This window comes from Chenopodium album, chromosome 5 (genome assembly GCF_948465745.1).
Source record: "Chenopodium album chromosome 5, dcCheAlbu1.1, whole genome shotgun sequence".
Lineage (NCBI taxonomy): Eukaryota > Viridiplantae > Streptophyta > Magnoliopsida > Caryophyllales > Amaranthaceae > Chenopodium > Chenopodium album.
Window position 1 is genome coordinate 44,527,365 of NC_137838.1, and position 18,340 is coordinate 44,545,704.

The following is an 18,340-nucleotide window of genomic DNA, read 5'->3' on the forward strand; positions in this document are numbered from 1 at the left end:
ATTAAATTAGCACTTGGCCAAGTTTAAATCATAATAAAAAAGTTTTCGTGTTAGTGGTAATTTAAAATCTCAACCTAAGCTCCCAGATACCACTTTGTAACACCCTAGAAATTCCTTTCCTTTAAATACACACTTTACTCTTTTTAAAATACCATTTAGGAATATCTAAGACATTACCGCCACCGTAAAAACGGCTAAGGCAACTATCAAAGATACACAGCGGAAGACTTGAAAACCAAAATTATTTAAATAACACAATTTAAAAACCAAACCAACGAAAGTAAAGTTGAGAATAAACAAAAACAAAGTCAAATAAAATCCACTACAACTTGGAACCATTTAAGGCCCTTATTCAAAACCGAAACAACCAAACTTTTGTGTTAGTCCATAAAGTAATATAATAAAATATTCAATGCATAAAACACATCATATCCTAATGGAAGCTAGCATGATTCTCTCTTCACTCATGCCCCGTCATGAACATGCTTCAATACCTGAAAAGTGTATCTCTACTTTCCCCCACTACTCTCCATTAAAATGGATCATCGTAGGGCCAAGATAAAGACATGGCCAGACACAAACAACACACACAATCAGCAAAGCTGAGTACATAAGCGTAATTAAACACACTAACATGCATTCTCCTATCATCACACACACTTACCTCATTGCACCTGTTTACAAGCACACTCAACAATCAACAAGACACTCTAACTAGACACTAAATATTTCATTTAGCGTAGATTACGCATCGAACGGGTTTCCAACTATACCTATCCCAATAAATTGGGGTTAACTGACACGGGAGCTAACCGTGCCAGCAACAAACCTGTGCCACACATTGGTGGCGGAATTCCAGCGCATAATAATAAAAAGGAATATACAGCGTCCTGTACTCCGTTAGAAGTTATGATCAAATGTAAAGTCACATAACTCCCCCCATATGTTCATACTCAAGGTATATACGTTCTAAGAGTTTTGGTGCGTAATCTCTTTCACTTTACGTTATTTACATATTATTAGACTTGGTGATGACCCTCAAAGCATAACAATTCAATCACCAATAATAACTTAATCACTCAAACATACCAATTTAATTCTTGAATATTTAGTGACCACATAATATTTAATGTTGAACCCTTTTTAATTCTACCTCAGTGTCAAAGACATCTTAAACGAATAAAGCGCCAAAAATCCTATCCCTCGGTGTTAAAAACACCTTAAGTGCACAAAGGCACCAACATACAATTTATTCCTTGTGTACATAGACACTTATATAGCTCCTTTCTCATGCTTAAAGCATCAATAAAAATTATATGAACCATAATAAAATTTCTTTTCAATATTCCAAACATAATTAAACAATTAGTTTAATTAAACACGCTCTCTATCATGCCATAAATAAATATGTAGTCTATATAATCATGCCAAAAATATAATTTTCCAATCCATAAACCATCACAAATAATTCATGCTTCACAATTCAATCACCAAAACCATTAATTCACATTTCAATACATAAACCTTAGCATGATACTACTTGTAATTGATTGAAATTAAACCTAGCATGATTCTACATCATCAAAATATGCTAAGTACGCGAACGTACCTTGAATACGATCTTAAAATCGTCACGACTAGTAAAAATTGCTCACTTCCAAGTCTCCTACACATTAAAATTATAATAGAGCATTAAAACCCACTCTAAATAAATTTCCAGCAATATATACTATTCTAAAACTCCTCTTAAAATAATTAGAATAAGCTGAAATTATATTTAAAACACCCTAATTAAGTCCCACTTAATGGGTAATTTAAATTTCCTTCAAAAACATAATATTAAGTGCTCTACATAAAATTCCAGCACTTGATTTCTAATTAAAACTTGCTGTAATTTAGTCTTAAAACACTTAAATTGAAGATATAAACATTAATACCTCATATACTTTCATAATTTTCTTAAATCAAGGACCTAGGGTTTCAAAAATTGGGGCTTTTTAATTAAAAACCAAATCTGAAAATTAATTCATACAATTACAATTATCAAACATCAAAATTAAACCCCCAAATTCATAATTTATATTTAGATCCAAGAATAGATTAAATTAAAACAAGAAAGCTTAGTTTTTTGTTTTATATATAAATATATGTAGTTCGAAAAAGGGGGAAAAAGGGGAGGAAGAACGACAGCCACCACCGGCTGCCGGCTGCTGGCAGCGGCGACCACCAACTGTCGGTGGCTGGTAGCGGTGGTGAGGGAGGAGGGCAGCCAAAAAAAAATAAGGGGAAGGGGAAAAAGAAAAAGAAAGAAAAATAAGGAGGAGAGAGAGAGAAGTTTACCTTGGGTTTTCTCCACTCTGGGCAAAGTTTGATTTACCTCATAAGTGGGATATTTATACCCCTTCTCTACTAACCCTCTTCCAGGTTTTCCTAATTCCTTCCCTAATAAACTTGTTGAAAAATTAAACTTTCCTAAAATAAAACCCCAACTTTTAAATAAAATAATTAAATAAACTTTCCTTTAATAATAATATTAATTAAAATACTTTAATTAAAATAATTACAACTATTTAAATACTTTATAAAATACATACTTTAAATAAAATACGTATAAAAATACGGGGTATTATAGTCTACCCCCCTTAAAAAAAAGTGAACGAAATTCAAACCTTTTACCTTTATATGTATAGTATTGTTGTACTATTTGTCACTCCTTTACTGTTTTATGTCTCTTTGAGAGCATAAATTCGCGAAATACTTGTTTAAATTCGTGCAAAGAGCACAAAAATAACTGAAATATAGGGAAAAAGCGCGAAATTCTACCGCATTCTACCCCCCTTAAAGAAAACGAGTTACGCCCCCATAACTCCACATACCTGAAACAACTCTGGGTATTTCTTTTTCATTTCATCCTCTGCTTCCCAAGTGGCTTCCTCATATTCTTGGTTAGACCAAAGTACTTTTACAATCTTAACGTTCTTGTTGCATGTACTACGCACTTTACTGTCAAGAATCTTGACAGGTCTCTCTTCATAGGTTAAACTTTGATCTAACTCGATGGTTTCGGGTTGTAGCACATGGGATTTATCGGGGATATATCTTCTCAATTGGGACACATGAAATACGTCATGTACTTTACTAAGCTCCATAGGTAAGGATAACCTATAAGCTGAAAAAAAATAAGGGCAGCCGAAAAAAAATAAGGGGAAGGGGAAAAAGAAAAAGAAAGAAAAATAAGGGGAAGGGGAAAAAGAAAAAGAAAGAAAAATAAGGAGGAGAGAGAGAGAAGTTTACCTTGGGTTTTCTCCACTCTGGGAAAAGTTTAATCTGCCTCATAAGTGGGATATTTATACCCCTTCTCTACTAACCCTCTTCCAGGTTTTCCTAATTCCTTCCCTAATAAACTTGTTGAAAAATTAAACTTTCCTAAAATAAAACCCCAACTTTTAAATAAAATAATTAAATAAACTTTCCTTTAATAATAATATTAATTAAAATACTTTAATTAAAATAATTACAACTATTTAAATACTTTATAAAATACATAATTTAAATAAAATACGTATAAAAATACGTGGTATTACAATTTCGATCTAAAAAGATTTCTTTGAATGTGTTTAAATTTCTTTTGATTTAAAAAGCTTTGTTTGAATGTGTTTGACTTTCATTTGATTCAAAAAGCTTTGTTTGAATGTGTTTGACTTTATTTCGATTCAAAAAGATTTATTTGAATGTGTTTGACTTTCATTTGATTCAAAAAGCTATGTTTGAATGTTTTTACTTTCATATGATTTAAAAAGATTTGTTTGAATGTGTTTGACTTTCATTTGATTTAAAAAGATTTGTTTGAATGTGTTTGACTTTCATTTGATTCAAAAAGCTTTGTTTGAATGTGTTGGACTTTCTTTTGATTCAAAAAGCTTTGTTTGAATGTGTTTTACTTTTTTCCGATTTTAAAAGAATTGTTTGAATGTATTTAACTTTCATTTGATTAAAAAAACTTTGTTTGAATGTGTTATACTTTTTTTTCGATTCAAAAATAATTGTTCGAATGTGTTTGACTTTCTTTTGATTCATAAAGCTTTGTTTGAATGTGTTTGACTATATTTCGATCTAAAATGATTTGTTTAAATGTGTTTGACTTTCATTTGATTCAAAAAGCTTTGTTTAAATGTGTTTGATTTTCATTTGATTCAAAAAGCTATGTTTGAATGTGTTTGAATTTCATATGATTTAAAAAGATTTGTTTGAATGTGTTTGACTTTCATTCGATTTAAAAAGCTATGTTTGAATGTGTTTGATCGCGGGTTACAAACTTTTTTTCCCTCATTTGGTGGATTGAAGAGTGGTCCATCTTGGGGGTAGTAGTTTTCTTGCCTTGGACGTTGTTGAAGTTGTTGGGATTGAGCTTGGGTTACAAACTCTTTTTCTCTCAAAGTCAAAACTTCACCATGCTTGAGATTGAACTCTCTACGATAGGATGCATCATGATCCGTCCCACCACAACGAGCACATGAGAAATCAATGATTTGTAAAGGTTTTGAACACAAACCAACACTTGAGTTCAACTTGGAAAGACCTTCATTCAAGAGCTCAACTATGTGCTTAAGTTGGCCGACGTTCTCAAACTCATAAAGATCTCCTTGCTTCCCTTGGGACCTTCTATGGCCTTCCCAAGAATAGCTAGTAGCCACTTCTTCAATTGTAGCTTCAACTTGGCTTTGAGGGATCTTAATCAATTGGCCACCGTGTAGGGAATATTTCAAGCATTAACCCCTAGCTTGAACCCCACTGTGATCATACACTAAAATACGATGGCATCCAAAGGGAAAGAATATAGAGCAAAAAGAGTCTCCAAAAAGTTTTTTTAGGAACATGTAAACCGTTCACGAGGTGAAGGTTACACCCCTTAACGACCCAAGAGATCGTCAACTCCATAAGGTCTTGAAACAAATAGGGTTCGGGGATGAAGGTACAAATCCAACCTAAAAGAGATTGAACCTGCCCTAATAATAGGCCTCTACTTTATTCTGATCATATTCATGTGCGCTTTCTGACTAACATGCAATCAATAGGTTTACCCTAAACATGTTTAATCTATGTTGGTTGAATATTAATGCACAAATAAATCTATTATTGGCGATCACTTGAATTATAATCATATTAAACCTAACAAGATTATTAATTATCTTATTAAGCGTGATTACAAGTACCAATTCCCTTTAAACATGCATAAAAGGTGTGATCAAGCAATAACAATAAATATAATCAAGCAACATAACAATGATAAAAATAATTATCATAATAATAATAATCATCATAATAACAATCATATTAATCATAATAATAATCATATAAATCATAATAATAATAATCATCATAATAATAATAATTATAAATCATGTTAAAGCATAATAAAAATAGAAATATCCTAGGCATGATACTAACAAGATTAATAACAAACCCTAGCATATCACTAAGCATTAAAAAATCATATATTTAGCCCTAACATGATACTAACAATCATAAATATTAGGAAGAACATAAAAGGCATCGTAACAATCATATTTAATATTAAAATTACCCTAGACATGATACTAGGAATATCATAATAAAAATTTAAACATGATTTCTAACTCATAACATCAATTAAAACCATTAAAGCACTTACTTTGATGCCTCGTACCTCTTTCTAATAATAAAATACACGCGTTAGTAACTTCAAGGAATTAATAATTAAAATAATTAAATTAAATAATTGAAAGAGAGATTTGGGACCAAACCCTCAGAAATTAAACCTTTCACGTCTAGGGCAAAGGCAACTTCGAATATGGCTAGGTGTTTCTAGATCTTGCGAATGCGGAATTTTGTATGTAAAAGACTAGTCTAGAAAAAGAGAGAGAAAGAGAGAGATGGTGAATGATTAGAGAGAATTTTGATGAGAATTAGCGAATGATTAAAGAGAAAGAAAGAGAATTGAAAACTGGTTGTAGGTGAATTTTGATAAGAATTGGTGAATGAAAACGGGAACTGGTGAATGAAAACGGAGTTTTACGACGTTATTTATAGAGAAAATCAGCCAAAAAGATAAAATTAACAAAATAGAGTCTGGCGCACACAAAACGCGATTGGCGCCAGGAATTGGCCATTAGCGCTAGGCGCCAATGCCCGGCGTTAGGCGCCAATCCTGTTTTTGACGCGTTTTCTAAAATCAGATAAATTTTGCCGTACAGGAGGATAAAATTGTATTTTTCCTCAAAAAATGCTCTTTGATTTTAATAAAAACTCTGAAAAGTCAACAAAAGTCAATTTATCAATGCTAATTGAATTAGGAATGAAAAGAAACTTCTAGAAGAATCTAGAAGACTAAAACCATTCCTAATTGCATTAGGAATGTTAAATCATATTAGGCCCTCCCCTAGATCATTGGGCCGCACATAAGGCTCAAACTGGGCCCAGTTCAGTAAATTGGCCATAACTTCCTCAATATTCATCGGAATTGGGCTTATAATATATCGCTGGAAAGCTCTTGTCAAGCCCCATCCAAATATACTACTATTGGACCCATATCATGGACCAACCAAACTGGATTGGCTTTTTTCTTAAAATAAGTTTTCAAAAACAGAGAGAAGAGAAAAGAAATTAAAACTTTCCGCAACACTAGACTTTCCACACTTTCGCTTCATTCGATTATGATTCAACGCGAAAGGTACTCATCATCTAAAAAAGAGCTTCCTTTCTTTTTTTTGGATATGTTCACGCACCTCTGAACAAAGAGCTTCTTTTTTATATGATCTTCTGAATGATGTGTCCACGCGTCTCTGAACGAAGAGCTTGATAATAGGATGCCCACGCGTCTCTGAGAAAAAGAGCTTGTAGGAAATGTCCACGCGTCTCTGAACAAAAGAGCTTGAAAAGGATTGTCCACGCGTCTCTGAACAAAAGAGCTTTGATGATATGTCCACGCGTCTCTGGAGCAAAAGAGCATGATGGAGATGTTCACGCGTCTCTGAACAAAAGAGCTTTTGAATGATATGCCCACGCCTCTCTGGAGCAAAGAGCTTTGATGGAGATGTTCACGCGTCTCTAAACAAAAGAGCTTTTGAATGATATGCCCACGCGTCTCTGAACAAAAGAGCTTGATTGACATGCCCACGCGTCTCTGGACAATAGAGCTTGAATGAAATGTCCACGCGTTTCTGAACAAAAGAGCTTGAATGCTTGAGTATTTGTTGCGATAATATTCCGAAGAAAAATTTCCGAAGACCAACGTTTGTCGATCTCTAAAGCTCGCCTGAACTTTGCTTCCGCTAAAACCAGTATGTCGGTGTTTCCGTGATGAGCCTATTCTTAGGCGCTTTAAGCTAAGTGAGACGATCTTTCATCAGGTCGACCACTTATTGTGATTGTAATCAAACTGACTACTTAATCATGTCAAATTGCTTATAGGGGCTTTTTTGAAGGTGCATGTCAAAAAAGCAAAACTGACTACAAAGAATCAATGTTTTGAAGGTGCATGTTGAATGAGCTTAGTCAAATGTTGTTTGATACTATCTCTCAAGGTGCAAGGATTAATCCATCCTAGGCTATCTCAATGGTTGACTCTATGGTAAAAGTATTTAGGTAACTTAGGCACGGAGGCTAAGCACTTTTTACTTCATGATGCAATGATGAATATGATCGATGAGTGATGTTGATAAGGCATGCTTTATGTTAAGATTCCATGACAAAGGGTTCCTAAGGGGAGTAAATTTGGTCATGTATCTGTGCAGTGTGTGAAAGTGACACTAAAGCTAAGCCACAAGAGCTAATTGTGTGGAAATATATTATTATTAGAAGAGTCAAATAATGGTGACTCTTAGGCTAGGTAAGCTAATGATGTAGGAATGAAGCCCCCAAGTCTAGCTCTAAGTTAATAGGGATGAGCATTGGAGATCCCTTGATATCATCATGGTGCAAGTGTGTGAATGTGAATATGAATGCATGTTTATTACGGCCGCACCTCGATGTGAGGTTGCCTACGTATCCGTTAGGAATCAGGCCGAACGTAGCTCTAGCCGAACCTCGCACAAGTGTGTATACCTCAAAAAGGTCTTTTTAAGGGTTGTAACGTGGCTAGGCTAAAGGTTAAAGAAGAAAGGGATAAAAAAGGCTCAAGACCCTAGAAAAGATCCCAAGGTGTGCAACCTTGCTTTCGAATCTTTGTATTTTTATGCTTGAGTTTCTACTCTTTTTTAGCTCACTTTTATCTTTTGCTTTAGCATCTGTTTCATTTTTATGAGTGTGGGCAATCTCGATCATGCGGTCTATCACTCACTTGGCATTCATGTTTCTCAGGCACGGTACCGAGAACTCGATAAGAGAAGCAATATGAGATGTGTTCTTATCAAAGACATTTTCATATCAAAGACATTGGAACACTTGCCCTTTTGTACACTTTATTTATTTATTTTTGCTTATTTTTGCTATTTTAATTTTTTGAAGTCACTCAAGCTTTTTAGAATTGCATAAGTTGCACACCATCCCATCCCAAGGTTAGGTAGATGTAGGTTGAAAAAAGAAAGGTCTTTCGTTAGACGAGGCTCAAAGTGGTTTATCAAGAAAGGATTGCATATTTGAAAGGTGAAAGGAGATATGATGTGGCTACAAGGGGTGCCTTAAATCATTGGTATACCTTATGCTTATTTCGACATGGATTTTTTTTTTTTAATGCAATATAATGAAATGATCATATATAAAGAAATAAATGCTCATTTTATTAAAGGAAAAAGAAAGAATATACAAAATTAATCTAAAGGAAAAGAAGGGTGCTATGCTAGACTTATTGGGGAAAGGTTAAATAAAAAAAGAAATAGAAAAAAGAGGTCACGAAATCTTGTCGTTGAAGCTCGCCTCTTGTCTTGTGTTGTTTCCTTTATCATCACTCAATCTTCTCGCTAGCTAGAGGCAATGGGATCTTGTTTGCTTCTATGAGATCTTGAATGAGATTTTGAAACCTGTAGCATTCATCAGTGGTATGACCGTTTCCTCGATGGTACTTGCAATAGGAGTTTGGATTCCATCTCGAAGATCGATTTTCTGGTGTTGGATCCTCGGTAGGGCCAATAGGTTTGATTAACCCTCGGTCATGGAGACGATCAAAAGCAGCATCATAGGTCATTCCAATGGGTGTGAACTCTCGCCTGGATTTCCTTTTAGATCCTTGATTGTCCATGGCTAAGACACCATTATGGTCAAAGGTACTAACATTATTACTAGAGTGGGCGTTTTCGGAAGAAGAAGGATTGTCGTTCTTCTTTCCTTTCTAGCCACCGTGGTTACTATTGTTAGTAGCTTTTTGCTTTGCAAGGTCATCTTCGATCTCGATACCTATGTCATAGACGGCTCTGAAAGTATTCAAGTTGTGTTGATATTTTAAGTGTTTTGAATACTTTTCTTGGAGATTCTTGATAAACATCCTCACAGACTCCTTTTCGGTGGGGACCTCAATCATCTTGGCGGAAGTTTCCCTCCATTTATTAAAGAAAGAAGTAAAGCCTTCATTCTCTTTTTGTCTTAGCATCTCAAGTTGTCTATGGTCGGTTTCAACTTGGATATTGCACTTGTACCTATCAACAAAAGCGTTTACTATCGATTCCCAGGTAGAGGTTTTCTCCTTGTCAAGGGAGAAGAACCATTGTTGGCAAACGGTTTCAAGAGATAGTGGGAACAGAGAGGGGAAATCCTTCTAATTGATACCCTTAATGTTCATTATAGTTTCGAAAGCTCTTAGATGGAAGTAAGGGTTATTTGTTGCCTTGAATTTTGGGATGTCAGTGGCATTGAACTTATGCGGAAGAAGTTCCTTGTCTAGCGAGACCCCTTGTGAACTCATGCCCTGAAATTTATAGTCACTAGATAGCTTGCTCAAACTTTCTTGCATGAGGTTCATTTGTTGTTGCTTCACGAGATAATCGATCTTGAGTGTGAGTAGCTTCAGTGTCTCAGTCACGGTAACCAATTGGTTTCTAAGCTCATTGACTTCTTCTTGGCTTGCCATTATCTTTTTAGCCTTCCTCTTTTGAAGAATTGGTTTATCAAAAAGTGAAACTTGAATAAAGAGGTTGTCCTTGATTAATCGCCCTTCTTTCCTCGACCAAGTACTGTGGAAAAGGAATTTGGGGATATTCATTGTTAATTATTTGACTCAAACTCTATTCAACATGCAATGGATGGAGGAAGTGAAGAAAAATGGAATAGAATGTGAAGAAGAAATGATGTAGATGAAGGGATATGAAGAATTAGGAATAGAATGTACCCCCCAACTCAAATGACGGGAAGGACCGACCCATGCGTGGACCTAAGACATAGTCATGGTGATATATACTCGAAGTGTGTGCTAAGACTAGTGAGTGTAGGTGATATGTTAAGACTCGTGTTATGACCATGTGGCTAGACTATGTGACTAGACTCAATTAATGACTCGACAAGGCATGATTGACAGCGAAAATTAACCGAATTAATTAGCAAACTAGACACTAGGTGATGACTCGACCAATAATCCGAACTGTCAGCCAAACGACAGAACTGGCGTCACACTGTGTAGCTTGGCGTCAGACAACAGAGTTTTCGCCAGGCGTTACAGTCCAGATTTTGGCGCCAATACTGGAGCTTCAATCTGGGACTGTTTTCGGTGTTATTAATCAGCTGGGGTATGCCTAAAGTCGTCTTAGGTCAATTCTGATTAATATATTAGACTTTATTGACTCAAATTAATTAATTAGGCAAAGTTCTTTCAGTCATTAATTTATTTAATCTCAACACAAGTCAAACAAACGGTTAAGAGAGACATAGAATATATGCACAACAAATATTGCACAATTAGTCAAGTAGGCACAATATGATGCAATGAGTTTGCAACCTAACCATGGCTCTAGTTCTCTAAAGTTCGGGATATGGTTTGGTCAATAGAGGGTCCATGGTTAATTGTCCGGATGCACTACGCGGAAACCTAACCGTGAAGGGTTGGCGCGAGTGGATGGGACACCGCGAGCTTTAGAAAAAACTCGCTTCCATGGTTTGGTGAATTCAACATTCTCGGATGTACCCTTTGTTGCACAGAGCGTTCAATTGGGTAGATGGAGCATGAATTCCCAGAGGGTTATGTCCATATGTAGAACACATATCGGTTTCAGAAAAGTGAGAAAAAATTCAATCAGGAAGTAGAATCAAGCAAACAATATGAAAAACCGGTCGAAATTAGAATGCATATTTCTGGCTCGGTATTGGGGGAAATTGGCGCCAGCAATCAGAGACTGGCGCCAGGATTTAGCTGTAGCGCCTGGCACCAATGTTGGCGTCTTGCGCTACAGTTAAATGCCTGGCGCCAATGCTTTGGTCATTGGCGCTACTTCCCACATGCCTCAGCAGCTTTCTGTGCTCGATAAAATTTTCCAGTTTTGCGCAGTGTTATTTCGGTCCTAGTTGTGAAAAATATTTCTCGAATTTCTTACGTGTAAAATCCTATGTTTTTAACTCATTACGGATGGTCTTTCCAATGAGATCTTTTTTATGCATATGACAATAATGTTAATCAAAATTACGCACATGAAATACTTAGAACGTTTCGAGTCTTATCCACTCATTCTAAATTATTGCCGAAACAAATTCAGGAATTAAAATAGAAATCCTCCCCAGTGGAGTCGCCAAAAACTGTGGGGAATAAATTTCAAGCGTTATACCCCTTAGCTTGAACCCCACTGTGATCATACACTAAAATACGGTGGCATCCAAAGGGAAAGAAGATAGAGCAAAAAGAGTCGCCAACAAGTTTTTTTAGGAACTTGTAAACCGTTCACGAGGTGAAGGTTACACCCCTTAACGATCCAAGAGATCGTCAACTCCATAAGGTCTTGAACAAAATAGGGTTCGAGGATGAAAGTACAAATCCAACCTAAAAGAGATTGAACCTTCCCTAATGATAGGCCTCTACTTTATTCTGATCGTATTCATGTACGCTTTCTGACTAACATGCAATCAATAGGTTTACCCTAAACCTGTTTAATCTATGTTGGTTGAATATTAATGCACAAATAAATCTTATTAAGCGTGATTACAAGTATCAATTCCCTTTAAACATGCATAAAAGGTGTGATCAAGCAATAACAATAAAAATAATCAAGCAACATAACAATGATAAAAATAATTATCATAATAATAATAATCATCATAATAACAATCATATTAATCATAATAATAATCATGTTAATCATAATAATAATAATCATCATAATAACAATCATATTAATCATAATAATAATCATGTTAATCATAATAATAATAATCATCATAATAATAATAATTATAAATCATGTTAAAGCATAATAAAAATAGCAAGATCCTAGGCATGATACTAACAAGATTAATAACAAACCCTAGGATGTCACTAAGCATTAAAAAATCATATATTTAGCCCTAACATGATACTAACAATCATAAATATTAGGAAGAACATAAAAGACATCGTAACAATCATATTTAATATTAAAATTACCCTAGACATGATACTAGGAATATCATAATAACAATTTAAACATGATTTCTACATCATAACATCAATTAAAACCATTAAAGCACTTACTTTGATGCCTCGTACCTCTTTCTAATAATAAAATACACGCGTTAGTAACTTCAAGGAAAATAATAATTAAAACAATTAAATTAAATAATTGAAATAGAGATTTGGGACCAAACCCTCAGAAATTAAACCTTTCACGTCTAGGGAAAAGGCAACTTCGAATATGGCTAGGTGTTTCTAGATCTTGCAAATGCGGAATTTTGTATGTAAAAGACTAGTTTAGAAAAAGAGAGAAAAAGAGAGAAATGGTGAATGATTAGAGGGAATTTTGATGAGAATTAGCGAATGATTAAAGAGAATGAAAGATAATTGAAAACTGGTTGTAGGTGAATGTTGATGAGAATTGGTGAATGAAAACGGGAATTGGTGAATGAAAATGAAGTTTTACGATGTTATTTATTGAGAAAATCAGCCAAAAAGATAAAATTAACAAAAAAGAGTCTGGTGCACGCAAAACGAGATTGGCGCTAAGAATTGGCCATTGGCGCCAGGCGCCAATCTTGTTTTTGAAGCATTTTCTAAAATCAGATAAATTTTGCCGTACAGGACGATAAAATCGAATCTTTCCTCAAAAAATGCTCTTTGATTTTAATTAAAAATCTGAAAAGTCAACAAAAGTCAATTTATCAATGCTAATTGAATTAGGAATGAAAAGAACCTTCTAGAAGAATCTAGAAGACTAAAACCATTCCTAATTGCATTAGGAATGATAAATCATATTAGGCCCTCCCCTAGATCATTGGGCCGCACATAAGGCTCAAACCGGGCCTAGTTTAGTAAATTGACCATAACTTTCTCAATATTCATCGGAATTGGGCTTATAATATATCGTTGGAAAGCTCTTGTCAAGCCCCATCCAACTACACTACTATTGGACCCATATCATGGACCAACCAAACTTGATTGGCTGTTTTCTTAGAATAAGTTTTCAAAAATAGAGAGAAGAGAAAAGAAATTAAAACTATCCGCAACACTAGACTTTCCACACTTTTGCTTCATTCGATTATGATTCGATGCGAAAGGTACTCATCACTGGGTTTGGTTTTGGGGAGACACAAATGGGTGTCTACACACCGGCACACACATCTAGATTGATCCTTCATATTGGTTCCAAGCCATCATAAAAGAATCTCATGAGCAAATTACGGTTGAATTCATGATGAGGACATGCTCTAATTAATTCCTTAAACCTTTCCTATGCTTCCCCAAGAGTTTCATCCGGTTCCTGCTCAAAGGAAGCTATCTTCCTCCTCATTTTTGCGGTTTGCTCATCGGAAATGAACCTCTTGAGAAAGGCCTTTGCAACTTCCTTCCATGTGGTGAGAGAGTTGGGCTTCAAAAGCTTGAGCCATTTCTTTGCTCTTCCGGTGAGAGATTGCCGAAAGAGATGCATACGAATGTAATCTTGGCTCACTTCATTTGTTTGCATCATTGCACACAACTCAAGGAATTGGTCCAAATGCTCAATGGGGTCTTCACTTACGCCTCCGGAAAATTGCTCAATTTGCACCATCCTAGCATATTGTGGATGGATTGTGAAATTAGTCGCGGTGGTCGGGAGAAGTATACCACTCGTGAGCTCATAGATTTTCGGGTTCCCAAACTCCCTAAAAAGAAGGTCATCCTCTTGTCTTGCAATATCTCACTTTGAATACAACAAAGCTAAGCACACGATTAGCAATGACAAGTAGGATTATACAAGAAAAATAAAAGAAAGGAAAGCAAATAAAATGACTCTAACAATAGCAAAAATAGACGCTAAACAAGCCGCTTCCCCGGCAACGGCGCCAAAAATTGATCACGGGATAGATAGGTTGTTAAGCTACTACCCTAACCAAATTAATCATTTATAATACCTAAACCTACACTAAACTAGTTAGTGGCAAGTAAAGGGTCGAACCACTAGGGAAGCACACTAATTCAACATCAAATATCACTAATGCAAGAGTGAAAAGGGGATTGCTTTTGTTGGTTTTGTTGATTAAGAACACTAAAACTACAAATAAGCAAGAAAATAGTGATTAAAATCAGTAGAAAATGAGGCTAGGGATACGGGGGTGTCCAATATGATTAGAAAGAGGAGAATAATGGTGATTATCATGAAACATATGCCAAACAACACAAGATTCTACCTAAACAATTCATTCTCATGTAATAGTCTAGGCAAATCAATGAAAGAGGTCTACACTAATAAGGATCATTCTCATGCATCCTATTAGTTACAATCAAATCAAGACAATAAAGAAGCACAATCCATAAAAACTCCACTTTAATAACTCATTCTCATGCAACCATTAAAATAGAGGTGATCCTAATCTAGTTCAAATCACTTTCATGCATTTAAACTAGAAAACATCAAATAGATTGCAACAATACTCCCAAGCTAATAAAAATCATGTCTTTCATCAATATATGGCATAAGTTCAATCCAACCATCATCATTCATCCAATATCAAATCATATCTTCCACCCCCTTCCCCTATCTACAAGTTTAGCCTAGAGAAGGGAGATTAAACACAATATCAAAACTAGAAATAAACTCAAGAAACTCAAAACAAAACATGATTAAAACCAATGAAATCAATAACAACTAGATGAACTAATAAGATTAACAAGAATAAACAACAATAAAATAAATAAATAAAACTAAAGGAAAGGAGAAAAGATTACTAAATAAAGGATTAATGAAAGATGAAAACTTGAATTCTTGCTTGATTGAAACTTAAACTTGAGCAAAGTTGAATCTTGGAAGAAAATTGAGTAATAATCTATTTTCTCTCTATAAAAATTATCTAATCTAACCCTCAGATAGAGAAGCTCTCCTAAACTAATTAAGAAATATAAAATAAAAGAGCCTCCTTTTAATTCCCCACAAATGGGTATTTTTACTTAGCTAAATAAAAGAAAAAGAAAAGAGAACCAAAAGAAAAGAAAATAAAATAAAGAAAAGGAAAAGGAAAAATAGAAAAAGAAATAAAATAAATAAAGAAAATAAAACCCATTTTTCCCCCCAAACCGTTAGACTCCTCATCTTCTTCTATTTCAATTTGGATGCTCTTGAATCATCATCACCACCGTTTGATCCTCTTCATCAATTATCACCAACCATTTTCATCTTCAATCATCACCGCTCATCATCATCATCAATCAATAAGCTTGAAATCAGACCATTTGATATTAATGAGCACCTCCATTCACGTGCAAATCACGTGAGAATTTACAAAGATAAGACCCACAACGGAGCGGCCGATTCGAACCTTAGAGCGCCTGCTCTAAAGGGTATGAAAATTGGGGTTGATTTGGAGTGAATTTGCGGGCTTCTCATTCGGGCTTTGAGGTGGCTGACGGTGGTTCTGGTGCTGCAATTGTTGCGCGGAGAGGTGCATTGTGGTGGCAGCTCAATTGCGGCTGTGAGGGAGCAATTGAAATGCGGGTTGGATGGTGGTTGTTGGCGAGTTGCTGCTGGTGCCGGTGAATTCGCCTGTTGCTCGGGCTTTATGGTGGCTGTGGGGTTGTGTGAGGTGGATGAAATGGGGGTCTGGTGGTGTGTGTTTGTTGCTATAGCGTGTGTCTGTTGCTGTTGTTGTTGCTGTTGGGTGGATGTGGTTGAGATGGTGGTGCGCTGGTGAATGTGGTTTGCGTGAGGTTGGAGTGCAGGGGCAGCGTTGTTGCTGTAATTGGGATTGTTTCTGGCGGTTTTGGCGGCTGTGGAGGCTGAGATTGGCGGTGGTTTGGTGAGTGTGTGACGGTGCTGCGGTTATTTGAAGGTGGTTAATTGTTGTTGTTTGTTGGGGAATTGGGAGCAATTTGGCTGGTGTGCGTGGTGTTTGCGTGGCTAGAGGTGGTTGTTGGGGTGGTGTAGGATAGTTAAGGGTGTGGTGAAGGTTTAGGTGGCAGCAACTATGATGGCTTGGAAGGTTTTGAATTGTGAAATTTAACACATGACTCATTCCCGAACACCAAACTTGATTTGAACATGAAAACGGAGCATCAACCTGAACACACCTACAACAAAAAACAATCACGAGGGTAGATTGACATATAAAATAAAAATAAAAATAAAGTAAAACAAAGTAAAATAAAATGCTAAACTAAAATAAATAAATAAAAAAGAGAAAAGCTAGAAATTTATTATATAACGAGAACTAAAATTTTAAAATATAAACATAGAAAATAAGAGAATTTAAATAAATTAAGAAAATAAGCTAGAAACTATTAAAAACTACTAAAATACATAAAATAGAGATCAAATAAGGAAAATAAGAAAAAGAGAGCAACAAAGCGTAAAATTAGGGAAATTATTAGAAACTAAACCGGAAAATAAGCATAAAAATACCCTAAAAATGACATAAAAGTCACTTATCAGTGTTTGACTTTCATCTGAATAAAAAAGATTTGTTTGAATGTGTTTGACTTTCATTTGATTCAAAAAACTTTGTTTGAATGTGTTTGACTTTCTTTTGATTCAAAAAGCTTTGTTTAAATGCGTTTTACTTTTTTTCGATTAAAAAATAATTATATTGTTTGAATGCATTTAACTTTAATTTCATTTCATTCAAAAAACTTTGTTTGAATGTGTTATACTTTTATTCGATTCAAAAAGAATTGTTAGAATGTGTTTGACTTTCTTTTGATTCATAAAGCTTTGTTTGAATGTGTTTGACTGTATTTCGATCTAAAAAGATTTGTTTAAATGTGTTTTACTTTCATTTGATTCAAAAAGCTTTATTTGAATGTGTTTGATTCAAAAAGCTTTATTTGAATGTGTTTGATTCAAAAAGCTATGTTTGAATGTGTTAGACTTTCATATGATTTAAAAAGATTTGTTTGAATGTGTTTGACTTTCATTTGATTTAAAAAGATATGTTTGAATGTGTTTGACTTTATTTCGATTCAAAAAGATTTGTTTTAATGTGTTTGACTTTCATTTGATTCAATAAGCTTGTTTGAATGTGTTTGACTTTCATTTGATTCAAAAAGCTATGTGTGAATGTGTTTGACTGTATTTCGATCCAAAAAGATTTGTTTGAATGTGTTTGACTTTCATTTGATTCAAAAAGCTTTGTTTGAATGGGTTTAACTATCATTTAATTCAAAGAGCTTTGTTTGAACGTGTTTGACTTTCACATTACTCAAAAAGCTTTGTTTGAATGTGTCTGACTTTATTTCGATTCAAAAAGATTTATTTGAATGTGTTTGAATTTCATTTGATTTAAAAAGCTTTGTTTAAATACGTTTGACTTTCATTTGATTCAAAAAGTTATGTTAGAATGTTTTTGACTTTCATATGATTTAAAAAGATTTATTTGAATGTGTTTGACTTTCATTTGATTCAAAAAACTTTGTTTGAATGTGTTTTACTTTCTTTTGATTAAAAAAGCTTTGTTTGAATGTGTTATTACTTTTTTTTATTCAAAAATAGAATTGTTTTAATCTGTTTGACTTTCTTATGATTCATAAAGCTTTGTTTGAATGTGTTTGAATGTATTTCGATCAAAAAAGATTTCTTTATATGTGTTTAAATTTCATTTGATTAAAAAAACTTTGTTAGAATGTGTTTGACTTTCATTTGATTTAAAAATCTTTGTTTTAATGTGTTTGACATTTTTTTCTATTAAAAAAGATTTATTTGAATGTGTTTGACTTTCATTTGATTCAAAAAGCTTTGTTTGAATGTGTTTGACATTCATTTGATTCAAAAAGCTATGTTTGGATGTGTTTGAC

General features: G+C 34.5%; 1 non-coding gene across 1 annotated transcript; it reads left to right on the plus strand.

Moving 5' to 3' along the window:
- The first annotated feature begins 13,767 nt into the window (after nt 1–13,767).
- LOC145633296 (small nucleolar RNA R71) lies at nt 13,768–13,874 on the plus strand. Its single transcript, XR_014112630.1, has one exon. It is a non-coding gene; the product is annotated as a small nucleolar RNA R71 (small nucleolar RNA).
- Nucleotides 13,875–18,340: the final 4,466 nt, after the last annotated feature.